Here is a 15,300-nt window from a genome sequence, read left to right as displayed (position 1 = left end):
TATATAAATCACATTAATGAGCCCGTATCTTTCAAGTGTTTTTTTTTTTTTACAAATATTGTCTGCTTAGATAAATATGCAGTCCATGTTACTACATCCAGATGATAATCAATCTATGTGCATTAGTAAATGGGAAACCGACTGTAGATGCTCCTATGTGGATCAAATGGTACAAGAAAAAAAATAACAATGGTGACTGAGCCCATTCAACAAATGCACGCCTGCAAACTGTGAGCTGTAGTACCCATTTCATAATATGTTGATAATAAGAACTGTTAATAAAATTTATCAAGGTGTATTATGAAGATCCATTCATGCAGAAATCCAGATAATTCTAATGATTTCGCAAACTTTATTTCACAACTGAAAAAAGGCATAAACCACTTCAAACATCTAAAGTACATATATATGTAGTCATTTATCGACTTGCATCCTATTGGGCAACATCTTTTAAGAGCCTTAATAAAACTTATGAAGAGACATCCAAAGCAGACGTAGCAGACAATAGCTGATGCATTTCACCATGAGTGTGGCATGTGGCAAGAACCAAACCAAACCACTACAGAGGTTTAATTAAATGTGTGTGATATTGTGCCTTATGTAATATAGTATACTTGACCTCCCCCCCTATAATAATCGAGAGACATCCAGAATGACTCACATCCTCACTTTCAGGATGAAACCTGGATATAACTCGCTGGATATGTTTGTGTGTGTGTGTGTGTGTGTACACGGTGCTCCCAGAAAATCTTGGGACGCTTGCTTAATTCAGTAAAAATATAGTACATTTATAATGGAGACAGCACCAGGGAACTCTAACAATCAGAAAACTAAGAACACTAATCAATCCTAATAAACAGGAGGCTTAACACTGGGAAGGGGGCAGGAACCACCATACATGCAGAATACTATCAAACAAGGAATGTCAGGGTCAGCCCCTGTTTCTTCCAGTTGTTCGTGTCTCCTGTTTGGCCAGCATGTGTCGCTGGCCATCCTGTCTTCGCTGTTGTCAGCCTTTGTGTTTTCCCTTGTTCTCCTTTGGGCGCATGGCTCAGTGAGCTGAGCATACGGCTACCTGTCAACCCCTCAGTCTTGTGTTCAAATCCCACCTCTTCTGTTTTTGTATTTTTGTAGATTTTGATCCTTTGTGTTTCATTTGTATCAGTTTTCTAGTTCCTGTGTTTTGTGATTTGTATTTGGTTTTGGTTTCTTTCTTTGTGCCTTGGTTGTGTTACCTGTCTTTGTTCCCTAGTGTTAGATTCTGTTTCTTGGTTTGTTAGTTTGAGTTCCTTCAGTTAATTATTAGTTTCACCTGTTGCCTGTTTTCTTGTGCCAGTCCTTGTGTGTTCTACCCTATTTGCTCCTTGTCCTGCACCCTCCTCAATTAGTTAATTGTTTTCATATGCCCTGCATTATCCTTGTCAACCTTTTGTATTTAAGTTCCTGATCCTGTTCTGTTTCTTTTTGGAGTCAATGATGTTGATGCTTGTCAGTGTAGTATTTCTTGCAGCTCATAAGGTGTATTTCATGTCTTAGTGGTTACCCTGTGTTTTGTTATTTGTTGCCTGCCTACCTGCTCCTTGTTGCTCCGACCTTTTGAAATTAGTCTTTGTCTTTCCCCTTTTTAGTTTTGACCCCTTGTGGTCCATTAATTTTGTAGTGTTCTTAGTGTGTTCAGTTTTGTTTAATAAACGTGTTTCTGTTAGCCACCAGTGGGTTTGTTCACATTCTGTTCCTGCCCGCACTATGCCACGTCCGCATGCCAGAACCTCCCGGGTCTGTGACAAGGAAGGAGCGGGGCAAACCAAACGCAAGAACAAAAGCAAAGGCAGAAACACCAAACCAGGAATAAACTGAAAGAAAATTACAAAACAGGTGAAGCTGGCCTCCAACCCTTGATTAAGGAGCTGCCTGCCTTGAAGTCACATGCAAAGCCTGCTGAGTCATGCAGCAACCTGGGGAGCAGAGACAACAAACAAGAGGAACACCAAACAGGGTGCCCTGTAGGAACTACTGACCATAATGGGGAAAGGGAACTTGGGGGCAAGGCTAGAAAGGCACTGGCCCTGACAATAACATTAGAAACAATCAATAGTATTAAGTAAAACATACATTTCAAGTAGTAATAAATTGTAACCCAAATTATACTTCTAAAAGAGCTGTTCTGAGTTTAAAAGTTCATTGACAAGCAGTTTCATTGAGTTCTTTTTAGTTACACATTTCAATAACATAAAATGCCAAACATCTGTGTTTAGTATCCCTTTGGGGATATGTCTTCCATTGCCTTTAAATGGCCCCAAATATAATAAATGCTTCTTGACCTCCTAGTTATTACCCACTCTGCATGTGATCTCTCAAGCACATTCCTTCTCTATTCATGCACAGCTTGTACACTTGGTCCAGTACTTGGAGGTGCAGACTTTAGTACGCTGCTTCCCAAAGCTTATAAATCATGAGGTTTGTGTGGGTTTGGACAGCAGAATTTAAGTGCCTGCTCTATTTCTGACTGTGGTGCAGACTGTTTCCAGCACCAAGGACAGCTCCTAGATCTTCATGTCAGTCCAAAATACCAAGGCTATGCAGGGTATGCATGCTGTAGACACTCCACTGCAGTAAACCTGCTAAATGCTAGCTATTTGTTTTTAATAGATTTTATAAAATTGATTTAGCTGCACGTGTTTCTAACTTTTAGTGTGTCATCAGTTCATCGACTTTGTATATAATAAATTAGCGAAAGGAGGTTAAACCAGTGCATGTAGTTGCACTTCAAATACACACCATACATAACTAAGGACAAAGATTAAGTCTTTCTGCATGTTTGTGTTGTGGATTTATTGTATTAATTATAAATGCATCGCAATGATGGTCGATGTCCAATGGTTTCCCAGGGCTGTTATGATTTTTTCTTCCTGTAAAGGTGTGTTGTAGGACTACATTCTTTTATGCTCGATACATTGACAGGGATGCTCATTACAACGGACCACCCACTTTTTCCTTCATTGATTTCTTTATACAGGTTTTTACATTTTGTCTTACCTCTTGTTCAGACCAGCTCTCTAGACAGCCTGAGTACAATCTACTTTCGGAAAGAACGATAATGGTCAATAGAAATGTTTTTTTTTTTCTTCTGTCTTTCACCACCAATAGTAGCTTACATAGAAAAAGAAAGGGGGGTAGATAAATCTTTTCATTTAGAATTTAAGCCAAAGGATCAATATGCATCTTTTGGCCAGGATGAACACCATAATTGAGGGGAAATGCATGTCGATATTAAGCTTTTATGAGTTTTAGTGGTAACACTTTACTTTATGGGGCACAAATACTTAGTAACAACTCAGATACTACCAAAATACAAATCATGAACAAATATAGTCGATACCTAAGAAAAATGTCATGATTTACGACAAACCTGACATCAGTATTTCACTTGTGTTATTCATTACTTGTTCCTTCAGTATTTCCTTAGTAGTTCCTTCAGTAGTTCACAGACATTTATAGAATTGATACAATAACAAATACAGTAACTGCAAGATGCATCATGATTCCTTAACGATGAACAAATATGAGCAGTATTTCACTTGTGTTGTTTATGACTTATAACTGGTTTCTTCAGTAGTTCCTTCAGTAGTTCTGTATAAACCTTTATTATTTGTTCCCCGTCAAGTAAAGTGTTACTGTTCAATTGAAAAAAAAAATACTACAACAACTGCGGTATCTTTTTTTTCTTTTGGTTGGTATTTATTAATGAGCTAAAGCTTTCTCCCCGCTGCTTATAAATTTCCTAAATGTGCTCCACTGAGGGAAATACTGGTGTTGGTTCACAGAAGAATTTGCTGGAGATTGTGTTCCTTTTTGTGATAAAGGTGCAAGTGATGAAGAGTGAATGGCCGAACTGCTGACCTTGCTGAGCTTGTGCCTCCTTTCAGGAATAGTGCTTTCATCATGAAGAACACCTGTGTGAAAACGGAAAAGGTTATCCACGTCAGTGCCTTAATAAAGCTGGACCTCTGAAACATGTTTTTCCTTCTATGCAAGTAAAATAAAACAAGTTATGTGGGTAACACTTTACTTGACAGGGCACAAATAATTCAGTATTATACTGTTACTTATGTATTAATTAACCACAAGCTAAGTCTTAGTTACATACTAATCTCAAGCCAATTCATCATTAATGAATCGTGACTTGTTTTCTCAAGCAGGTACTACATTTGTTACTATATCTGTTAATTCTGTAAACCTTTGTAAATTACTGAAGGAACTACTAAGGAACTGCTGATGGAACAAGTCATGAATAACACAAATGAAATACTGATTTCATGTTTGTTCATCATTAATGAATTGTGACATTTTACCTCAAGTAGCAACTATATTTGTTCATGATTTGTTCAGAATTTGCACTTTAGTAGTAACTGAGTTATTGTGAAGTATTTGTGGTCCATCAAGTTTTACCATAATTTGTTCCCCGTAATGAGCCTCACAAACTTTAAAGGCTTTGTGGAAAGCGGTTTTCAGCATGCACAACATTGTCAATGCGGTCTGTTTGTATTTTTGAGACACTTCAAGATAGTGAAATAGAGAAATTAAGAAGATACAGGTCAGGAGATTGAAAGTTACTGTTAAATAAGGCAGTAGATACTTGTGTTTAAAATGGGTTGAATATAAGTGTAAAGTACACATACTGTATACTCATTATATACGTTGCATGTCATGTTGCAACAGTATGCATGTTTTTAAACAGTACAGTTTTACATATAATTTTGAAGCTCAGTCCAAACGCTGGATCTGTCTGTTCCGGTCACATTTTTTATGTCTTTCGCCCCAATTTTAATATGTGCCTCCTGAAGTCCTGCGATGTTAAAGGAAGCTTTTCTTGCCTGTATTCCCTGAGCCTGATTATTCTTGCCGTAATACGGAGGGCTCAAGTTGTCATCTGCATGAATGCACAGATCCCACCTTTAATTCGCTGCCAGAGGTTATTTGCATGAAACTTTGCCCAATTATTTTCCTGGCAACCCAAATGCTGGGAGCTTTACACATGGTTAGTTAGGCAGTGTCAGATTTTTTTCTACAGCAGGGAAGGTCTTCTGCTTAAGGAGCTGTCGGAGATGCCGGGGGCAATGCAAAGACTGACAGGCCTACAAGAGTTTTTGGGATGGGGGAGTGGCAAGCCCTATGAAGGTTCGGCCCGCAAATTCAGCAGTCAGCACTACTATCACTAGAGAAGCTGAAATCTTGGTCTTTTTTTTTAAAAAAATGCCCATTTACTTACATAGCAAATGATTTTACCCGGATCCACTAACAGCCTGTGTGCCGTAGCATCACCTTTCCCATGTGTGTCTCCCTAAGATATGGCAGCACTTCCTATAACTACAACTTTCTCGTTATATCGAACAGCTGCATTGTACGTAACATACCTTCAAATTATTTGCAATTTTTTTTTTTTTTTGGTATTTGTATCTGGTAACCCTAACACAGAATTCGGTCAAATTTTTTAACATTTGCTTTAAAATAGAAAAGGCCTACTCCTTACAGAACTGAATTTACTAGTCGCAAGTGATTAATCTCTTTAAAAATGAGATAAGCGCTAATTTCTGTCAGAAGAGCGTCTGTCAGATTTATCGACGGTGAACTATCCGACGCCGGCGCTGCCCCATTACGTTTACGCCGTGTGATTTTTGTTTTACATCCGCTTACAGTGTAGTGACAGAAAGCGTTTTTTACACTCCGCTGGTACACAAAAGTCAGCGCAGTCATAACGACAGAAGTACCGCGACACCCCATCTCCTCCTAGCACCACAGATATCAACGCGGCGTGTAGCTAACGCTGGCAAGCGCGGGGTACAAAGGGAGCGCGCATTCAGAGCTCGTCCTTCGGGTGCCGACAGCGCTGCAGATGTCGAGCACGTTCGCTTATTTTATTTTATGAATAGAGCGTAATGAAAACAGAATAGTATTAATGTCTTTTCGTGTTTTTCTGGAATTCTGTACGATTATATTTATATAGAAATATATTTGTATGACAATTACAATTACACTCTCAAACGCGTATTCATGCAGTGCACTGCTAGGAGTGCGATCTTGTGTTTACATTTTTTTCTGCATGTGTCTTACACACATACAGTAGACATTGTGAAGTACTGTATATTCGTTATTGCAAACTAACTGGCAAAGTGAAGCAGTTATTTTAGCCGCATTTTGTCGCCCGGGACCTTGAAACCTAGCTATTTCTGTTTTTCTCTCGAAAATGTAGCATATAAAGAAATGCGGAGTTCATGTGTAACGTTACTTCCCTTCAATATATAAAAATATAAAACACTTATATAAAGCGTGCCAGATTAACGACCATTTAATGATCTAAATGAGACATTTGTGGTATTTTATGCAGTTTTAGTGAATTTGTAAGGCAAATTTATTTTCCATAGTGTATTGCCTTGTCTAAAGTGACAACATTAGCAGCTAATGATTTTTCACTTTCCTCACTTTTGAATGCCATGTGATTTTTGGTGCCATACACCTCAGAGCCGCACTCTTAAATTTCCATGCACTACAGTGTCTAGATTTTACAGAAAATGGTGTGATGAACAAAAAAAAAAAAAGACCCAGTCAGTGACATTTCTGTGGCCAAAAAACCTTGTTAATGAGAGAGGTCAGAGGAGAATGGCCAGACCCGTTTAAGCTAGCAGGAAGGCCACAAGTGCAAAAATAACGGCTTCGATGTGCAGGAAGGATTCTCTGCATGCATGGCACGTCTACGCCTGATGTGGTTTTGAATGAAAAAGTAGATCTTATGTTGTACTATGTAGGTATACGTAATAAAGCATGGACAAAGAGTGTGTGTGTCTACAGTATATAAACATTTATTGATTTATACATAATAACTTACCTTTATCTAGCAGCTGCTTTTGTCCAATGGGATGTACAAAGTAGGATCAGAGAGCAGCAGGTAGTGTCTCTGAAATTAAGGGTCTGGGGCAGGGGCTGAACAATGATGTCACTCAGCCAGCTATGGGATTGGCACCAACAACCATTTGATCACAGGCACTCAGGCCTAACCCTCAGTGCCACACACCTCCCTTGGTGTTTAATAATGTTTTCTAATATTGCAGATTTATGCAAAAAGAAGGGATGGAAAATTGTTGTCAAAAGTTGCTTAATTTACTTTGCATATGACTTCAGGTATGTTTTTGTATTTAACCTTGTTTGTCTACAAAATACAATATAAAGCTAAATATATGATATAACAGCTTTTTAATTTACCTGTTGCAGTGGTAATATTTTAATCTGTATGTTCCCAGTTTACAGACCTTTTATAATTAGTTGTGTTATTCTCTCAGTTAATGAGATTTACTAACTGGCTCTTAGATTTTCGTGATACTAATGATGATTCTTAATGCTAGATCTACCACAACCCAGAATATATACATTAGCTATCAAGACCTTCAAAATGTTTAATTCTCCAGAAATATCCACAATTCCCTTAATATACCACTCTAAGGTTTAAGATGTTAACATGCTTTGATGGAATTTGCACAGGTCAAAATATAATTGCACTGAAGATTTCAAATTGAATAATTTAGCTACAATAGGCCCAAAATATCTGTGAAAGTAAGGAATTTTCTGAATACGCTGTTTTTTTTTTGGGCAGTTAGATTTGGTTAATGAGGGCCGTTTTGGACACGTTTCGGACATAAGGTGACAGAATCAGGACTCGGTGATGGATACTGGAAGATGGCTGACACAAAGCTGTCCATCGATTCATTGACGCTGTCCCTGCAGAATACAGGAAGCCCTACAATTGCCACTGTGCCATTATTTTAGTTAACGTCTGCCACTTCCCACACAGCTATAAAGCGAATAGTTCACTAGCGTCGATCCATTGTGCTTCTTTAAAGCGATGCTGGATATTCCCAGTATTCTTCCCATTATAACTGTATGCCATATTATTGACTTGCTGCTAGTCCATTAATCATTGATTAGCTCACGTAACATAAAACCGGCTTTTATTTTGCTTCATTCCATCTCCATCTAATTGGCATGTTATAATGTGCTGCAAACAAATCAATTTTCTTACATTATTTATTCATTCAACCAACTCATTCATCCACAGCGATTCCAAAATGCTTGTAGTCCTATACCCTTATGAATTAAGAGTTGAATGTGTACTGAAGAAATGTTGATGAAGGATCTCATCAAAGGCTGATCGCCATTGCACGAAGTCGCAAGTTCGACTCTTAAATGATGCAGCACATTTGTCTTACCTTACGGTTGGTGTTGCTTCTTTGTTAGGTCCTAGCTTCTGGTGATTTGCCAACTTCCTGCTCGGGAAGATGGTTCCCACACTGGGCTGAGCCTGCCGGCCTTGTCTATCCAACATGAATGCTCTGGCTGTGCCTGACTCACTACTGGCTTGTTACAGACCAACTTGGGAACCTAATGAGTGACACACAGTAAAAACCCCCAACAACAAATAACAGGGAGCGCGTGTGCCTGTCAATGTATCCTTGTGTCCAACCTGCGTTTCTATTACCTACCAGTATCACTGGTGCACCTAAATACCTTTCCTAACAACATACAAAAACATGCATTCTTCTGTAGATGCACAGCAATAATGCGTCACATGCATGTACACCCTGCTCGCCTTCATAAATGCTGCACATGTGCCCAGAAATACGGAAGTACATGGCAGCAGCTAATGGAGACAGTGGCTGAACAATATATTTCACGCAATTAGCTAGGAAAAATAGAAACAACTGACGCTAAACTCTGAGGGTTTGCAACAAACTAGACAATCGGCACCCTGCGCCCAAAACGTCTTCCCACTCTTATGGATGGATAAGACAGCGTGGGAAGCGAGCATGACTTGGTCATCATGTGGAATCATTTTTGCAGGGCTGCTGGGAGCTACCCCAAAGCTGTGACCCAGTAACCCCAAGGGGAGTGCCCCCACCAGCCTTAAACTTGGGCTGCCTACATCATCAGTGGAAAGACTGTCTGTATAGCTTACAGGGCACAGAAAGAGCATATTTGTCCTAAATGTAAATATCTGTCTGTATCTTGAGTCATATTTATTTAGCATAGCTTGCATGTCCGTCTTAATTCCAAAAGCAACAGAACAAATTACCTTACATATAATGTAATTGGAAAGGTAAGGCTGATGCGGATCCTCATTCCTTGTTTTCCAAAAGGAAAATTAGTCGCTCCATTAATTTAGCTAATGCTGATGCCTCTGTCCATGGCAGGCAGGTTTTTTTTTTATTAAAAAGATACATATGTGTGTATGTATACATACTACATACACATGTATATCTTTACGAGTTATTGTACAAGCATCCTGTGGCCTATTGCTGTGACCAGAGGAAACACTGAAAGAAATTTTATTTGGGGTGACAGTAAGCATGTATGCAGTAGCGCGGAGAACTTCCAAAAATGTCACCTGTAAAAGCTCTTGGCTTGTACAGATCTGCAGGTTCTTGTCCGATTGATGCATGCTCACATGAAATTGAACTGGCTCAGCTGGGGTTCGTGGAGGGAGGGGTGGGGGGGCGGTTGTGGCAACCTGTTTTAAAGGTGGGCGTGGTTGGCTACTTTCGGTCATTACATTTCCATGGTTCTAGCTGTTCATAAAAGCTTCTTCCAGTGGGAATTTTGAGGGAGAGAGGAGATATAAGGCAGCAAGTGTAGCTTGTTATGTCATCAAATGAGGCAGCAGTGTAGTGAATCATTATCAGTGTGAACAGGCCTGACACCTATACAGCAATGCATCAGATTTTTGGAGCCTGTTGTGGGCAAGCCTTTGGATGTTTCAGAGAGACTTACTACTCCCACCCCCCAGAAGATGAGAAAGAAGCCTTTTGCCCTCCTGTTACTCCTGTAAAATGCAAATTACCCAGTGGAAGCGATCCCCTCGAAATGCGTTTACCAAAGGCAGATGGAGAGGCCCCAGAAGGCAAAAAAAGGATAGGCACTAAAGCTTTGAACATTTATTAAGACTCCAGTTGCCAAAAGGCATCTGGATATCCATGCCTGCGGAGCATTTTTTATAATTAATATAAAATATGGAGGGGAAAAATATAGAGCTTTGTGCAAAGTTCCAAAGTGGCAACCGTAACCTATCAAAATGCACATGTGGTGTCAATATATTCGCCACATGTGGAAAATTACTAGTGGAAATATACAGAACTGGATGTTTTCACAGGCTAGATGCCTGTGTGAAGGGAAATCTAAAATGACTGGCGCAAAATGCTCCCTTATGAGTCACAAAAGCATTGAAGGCACTGAACAAAGAGTTAGAAAGTCACATTCCCATAAAAAACACAAGCGCTGTCATTTGTGGCCCCCTGGCAAAAAGAATTGAGTTCTTTGTTCAGTTGTTGCTACCAAAAGGCATTGTGATTGTAGTGGGCTTTACAACTTACTTTAGAAGTCTACAGAAGTCAAGAATGGGTTGTGGGTTTGTATTCAAAGATAATTATAATAAATGGATTAGATGATGAAAATATCTGTGATAAATGATTAACTTGATATGATATAATTGACTCCATCAATTCATATAGTGAAATAATACCTTTTCATCTATTTATACTTTAGCTAAATACTGTATATCCATGAATATGATCATGCCACAAAAATAGTTTTATAATTTTTATTTTTTTTCTATCAGCCATGTTGGTCTTCTCAATGTTTGTTGAATGATTTATACAACATAATGCGGAAACCAGAACTGATAAAATATTTGTTGAGGTACTTTTTAATTTTTTTAACCTTGTCTCTGCTTCTTTATAGCTATGCCTGACCATTTCCGTATTCTTTCTGGCTTCTTCCCTGAGCTCTGAAAGAGTGACCTTTGCAGAGGTGCATGACACATGCACTCCAGCATCAATCGATGCTATAAAGCAGGGTGCCACCTGTTTGGGTCAGCCTGTGCAGGAAGGATCCACTCTCCAAGCTGCACTGGGTCATGCATAGAATTTCATTTGGCATTCAGAGCAGCTGAATGAGTAACAGAGAGACGGTGATGGTCTCCTGCTCATACCAGGTGGAGGTTGTCTAGTGAACTGATCCTACTGAACACCTACAGGTACCATTATTCAGTCTTTGCTCTACAAAGGTGCCTTATCTGGCACCAAATGCATGGTAATATCTTCTGTTCTTAATGATTTGTGAATTTAAATTTTGCATTTATGATTTATAATAAAATATATTTGTTTGTGTAATTAATTGCGCCATCACCTCCCCCTCTATGGATGATGAATTTATTTTTAATTTCTATTGCAAATTCAATGCATTAGGTGACGTCACGCCCCCCCCCCCCCCCCCGGATCATCGTGCTGACACTTAAAGCAGAGACAGACAGGCATGAACAAAACAAGATTACGACCAAACAGACAGACAGTCAAAGAGAATTGACAGGACATGGAAGAAAAAAACAGGCATTGCAGGTAATGGGATAATAGGCAGTTTTTGTACTTGAGATCGAAAATCAAGAATGAGGCAAATTTATTTTAAAAAGCATTAAATATTGTTTTAGATGCTTTAAGATTAACAGGACTTGAAAGATTAGATTGAGTTTATGTCATATTAGTTTTATATCTTTTGATCTTAGGCAAAAACTACAATATCTCCTACATTTTCGTTAATATTACGATGAGAATTTTGCCTATGAACCCATACCAGTAATATCCACATTAAAATCTTGCTTGTGCTACATAAAAATAAAAACACTTGTGTGGTATGTGGGGGTGTCCAGGATGGCAGGGCCGGGCTCCATTCTGGTCGAGGTCCTGGGTAGGAATTGAAGATGAGCCCAGGTAGCATGTAGCAATGTGACTCCATTCCTGTAATTGGCCAAAACACTTTCACTCTCTTGTACTGGTTGCACAGACAACTCCCCCCTCCTGAAGGGATGCTGCTTTAATGAGCACAGCAGCTGGGCATTCCTACCTCCTCCAATTAAATATACTTGCAGATGCATCAGGATAAGTAACAGAAATCGCCCGCAAAGCCACTTGCATTTATAGCACGTTCCACAAGCTTGTAGATAACCTCACTGTTCTTTTCCTCATGTAGAACACTTTCGTCCTTTTGCACAATGAAATCTCCTATTAACCTACCTAAAAGAACATTTCTATTTATGAGAAAGACAAGTGAGAGAACATGCCTGCCATCAACAACTGGTCTGGTAGGCACACCCTGACCTATCTGCTGCATCTCACGCTGGAAGTGATTCTACACACCCTGTTGCCCAAGAGATTTGGTCAGGCCAGCGCTATGCCTGGCAGAGGAGAAGGCAGAAGCTATTCTCAGACATGTATGTGTATGCTAACTCTACCTTCCATGTAGTCTGAGTTGCCCAGAGAATGAATATTCAGAGTGTAATGCTCCACTCCACACCCTAATGAAATCTGGCTCTGGAAGAAGGACATGGTGAACCTCGAGCCTCAGGAAAGGCCCCAAGGCTGATCTGAAATGGATACTGTCAGCTTTTCAGCCTTTGTCAGTATACTGGGGACATCGCCACACTCTGAATGTTTCATGTACTTTTGGGGGGTCTTCTGTCATAGCTTTGATTTGCGTTGCCTTATCTGGACTGCCAAGAGCACCAGAGCTAAGATGGCAACAGGTCAGACTATATGAACCCATGTATGATTCTTGTTCTTTTCAATACTGACCCCTGTTAGCACACTGGAAACGGGGATGATGTCAGTCACTAACAAACAAACATTAGTCCACAAGATCCAATTCAAATTACATTCTGAGTATTAACGGATGCTTGATTTGCACAAGTACATTGGAATTCTTCAGTTTCCACATGTCCCACCTTGTTCTCCTGTAAGGCAAACAAGGGGGGTGGGGGGCATTAAGGACCTTCTCAAAGGTCCAACAGAGTTGTGACTATTCCGCCAAGGATGGAATTCAAACCTGGCTACCCACCACTCCTCTCAGCAGAAGCTGGTCCCTGGCTGATTGAATCATTCCCTCCACTCACTTTGCTCCTTATCACATCCCATTATCTTCCATTTGTGGCCAGAGTCAAGTTCAAGACCCTGGTTCTGGCTTAGCAAGCAGCAACAGAACCTCATTATATGTAAGACATCATGAGCCCCAATGCCTGTGTCAGACCACTACAGTGAGAAAGAAATTTATGGGCTTCTAACATCTTTCAAAACTCTCATTTATATCTTTCTCATCCAAAATAAATCCCATCAAGTGATATGTAGTACCAGTATGATTCTGGAATTCAACATTGATTAGCCTAAATACCATTGATTGTGATGTGTCTTTGGCAGTTGACCTTGAAACAAACGGCTCAGCAGAGGGGTTGCAGATGTTGCATGTTTGAACCTTAAATCAGCTCTGAGAATATGGAGCTTATTTAGAATTTGTTATTTTTTGCAAAATTTCCATCAGATGTTTTGGGTTCCGTCTATGGTTTACAGTTTTTGTGCGTGTAAGTCAGTGAATGTGTACAGGCACTGGTGAATGCTGCCCTACAGAATGTGATTCTTGGGAACAGGTTTTGGATAATTGTCACCTCGTTGTTCAAGTCCCATAGGTGCTCCTCAGCCCCTAATACTTTTATGAGAACAGGGTGCAAAGTGGGGTGGTGCCATGGTTAGCACTGTTGTCTCACACCTTTGGGAGCAGGATTCAAGTCTCTGTCGTGGCACTATGTGTGTGCTGCTTGCATGTCCTTCCCATGTGGTTGTGGGGTTTTCTCTGGGTAATCTGGTTGCCCCCCATAGTCCCAAAACCACCTGCTAAAATAAATTGGTGTTACCATGGGTTGCTCCCTGCCTTGTACCCATAGGCCCCCCCCCATGACCCAGGACTAGTGGTTGCAAAAAATGAATGTAGGATCAAAGACCACATCCATCCACCAAATATAAGTAGCCAATGTGTGATATATATATATATATATATATATATATATATATATATATATATATATATGTCTGTATATATAGGAATGCTTGTATAAGAACAGCTATGTGAAAAAAATCAGTATAAGGAGGAACATAACCTTTGAGGTCTCACTCAAAACGGACAGAGGTTTCCCAGGACTAAAAGCTGTCAGAGTGCCTCCTGTCAATTAGACGATGCCCCATTGCACACCACATGCTGCCTGTCCCCAAGAAGCCTTTTGTGTTACAGCACGCCAGTTGCAGAGATGCCACGGGTGCCATTATGTCAAAAAAATACGTAGAAAAGCAATAGACAGAGGCACGTATCAGTAGAGTCTTGTGCGAGTAGATTTGTCAGGCACTGATCACACATTTTACATAGATGGACCATACCTTCATGTGTGTACCCATTTTACCAGTTTAGTTTCATCAATGAGGTCAAAGTTTGACAGATTCAGAGAATTCTTGAAAGATTTTAAGTTATCTTGCAAGGTGTTATAGAGATCACACCTCTTTCTGGAAGTTTCTTACATCAGGGAACGTAATGTGCATGACGCCAGACTTGAGGAAACTTGGGAGATCGTTGTCTCAGGCAAGCCAGCAGTGTTATTTCTCATTATATTATTGACATCAGCAATGAGAATGTTGTTGGGGCACTGGAGAAGAGCTGCTTTTTGAAATGGAAATATAACATTGTGAGGTATGTGGTGCCTTCAACCACTTCTTAGCCGATATCAATGTTGGGTGGAATAAATAATAAAACAAATATTGCTGTAATATGGCTGCAGGGTGTCGAGCTACAAAAATTCATCTGTTCTTTCACATAAAAGCAGAACAGCTATATAATTTCTGTGTAATGTAATATTTATCACTATCGTGGTGATGATATTAATGTCTTGTTTTTTCCTTTTTCTTGCAGGTGTATTGGAAGGCGGGTTGAAATGTTAAGCATTTTGAAGAAACCTAATTATCGGTGGAAAAATGTTGTGTACTTATGTGGCCAGAGAAAGTCTCCAAGGCTGGCTCTGTCTCACAAGTGGACAGCAGGCCCAACTAATGGATAGCAGATTGATCCATGCAGTGGCCAACCATTTATCCAGCCATCTGGAGGTGAGGGCAACCTAGGGATGGAGGTGAGGAGCTGGCAGCATCACCTGTTGGAATAAATTGTCCTCGGATTCATCTCCAGTCACACTTTTCTTGTCAAATTATGCTTAGGTAACATAATTTTTTTTAATTGCAGGGCCTACTTTGAATTTTTCTTTTTTGTAGAAAATGAGTTATGAACAATGAAATGCTCAATCATTTTTCCTCTATGGCCTATCAAAATATAACTGAAATGAATAGAGAAAAAATTGTGGATGCAGAAAAGATATACTTAAAAAACAATGTAGTACTT

At 39.7% G+C, this 15,300-nt stretch overlaps 1 long non-coding RNA gene across 1 annotated transcript; it reads right to left on the bottom strand.

The window, feature by feature from the left end:
- Positions 1-386: 386 nt before the first annotated feature.
- On the bottom strand, positions 387-5,829 carry LOC111843741 (uncharacterized). The gene is made up of 4 exons (XR_002838241.2): positions 5,769-5,829; positions 3,901-3,953; positions 3,037-3,076; positions 387-1,955 (listed from the first exon to the last, which is right to left on the bottom strand). It is a non-coding gene; the product is annotated as an uncharacterized lncRNA (long non-coding RNA).
- Positions 5,830-15,300: the final 9,471 nt, after the last annotated feature.

Source organism: Paramormyrops kingsleyae, chromosome 10 (assembly GCF_048594095.1).
Source record: "Paramormyrops kingsleyae isolate MSU_618 chromosome 10, PKINGS_0.4, whole genome shotgun sequence".
Taxonomy (NCBI): Eukaryota; Metazoa; Chordata; class Actinopteri; order Osteoglossiformes; family Mormyridae; genus Paramormyrops; species Paramormyrops kingsleyae.
The sequence above is the reverse complement of the archived record's forward strand: the minus strand, read 5'-3'. Positions and strand labels throughout refer to the sequence as shown.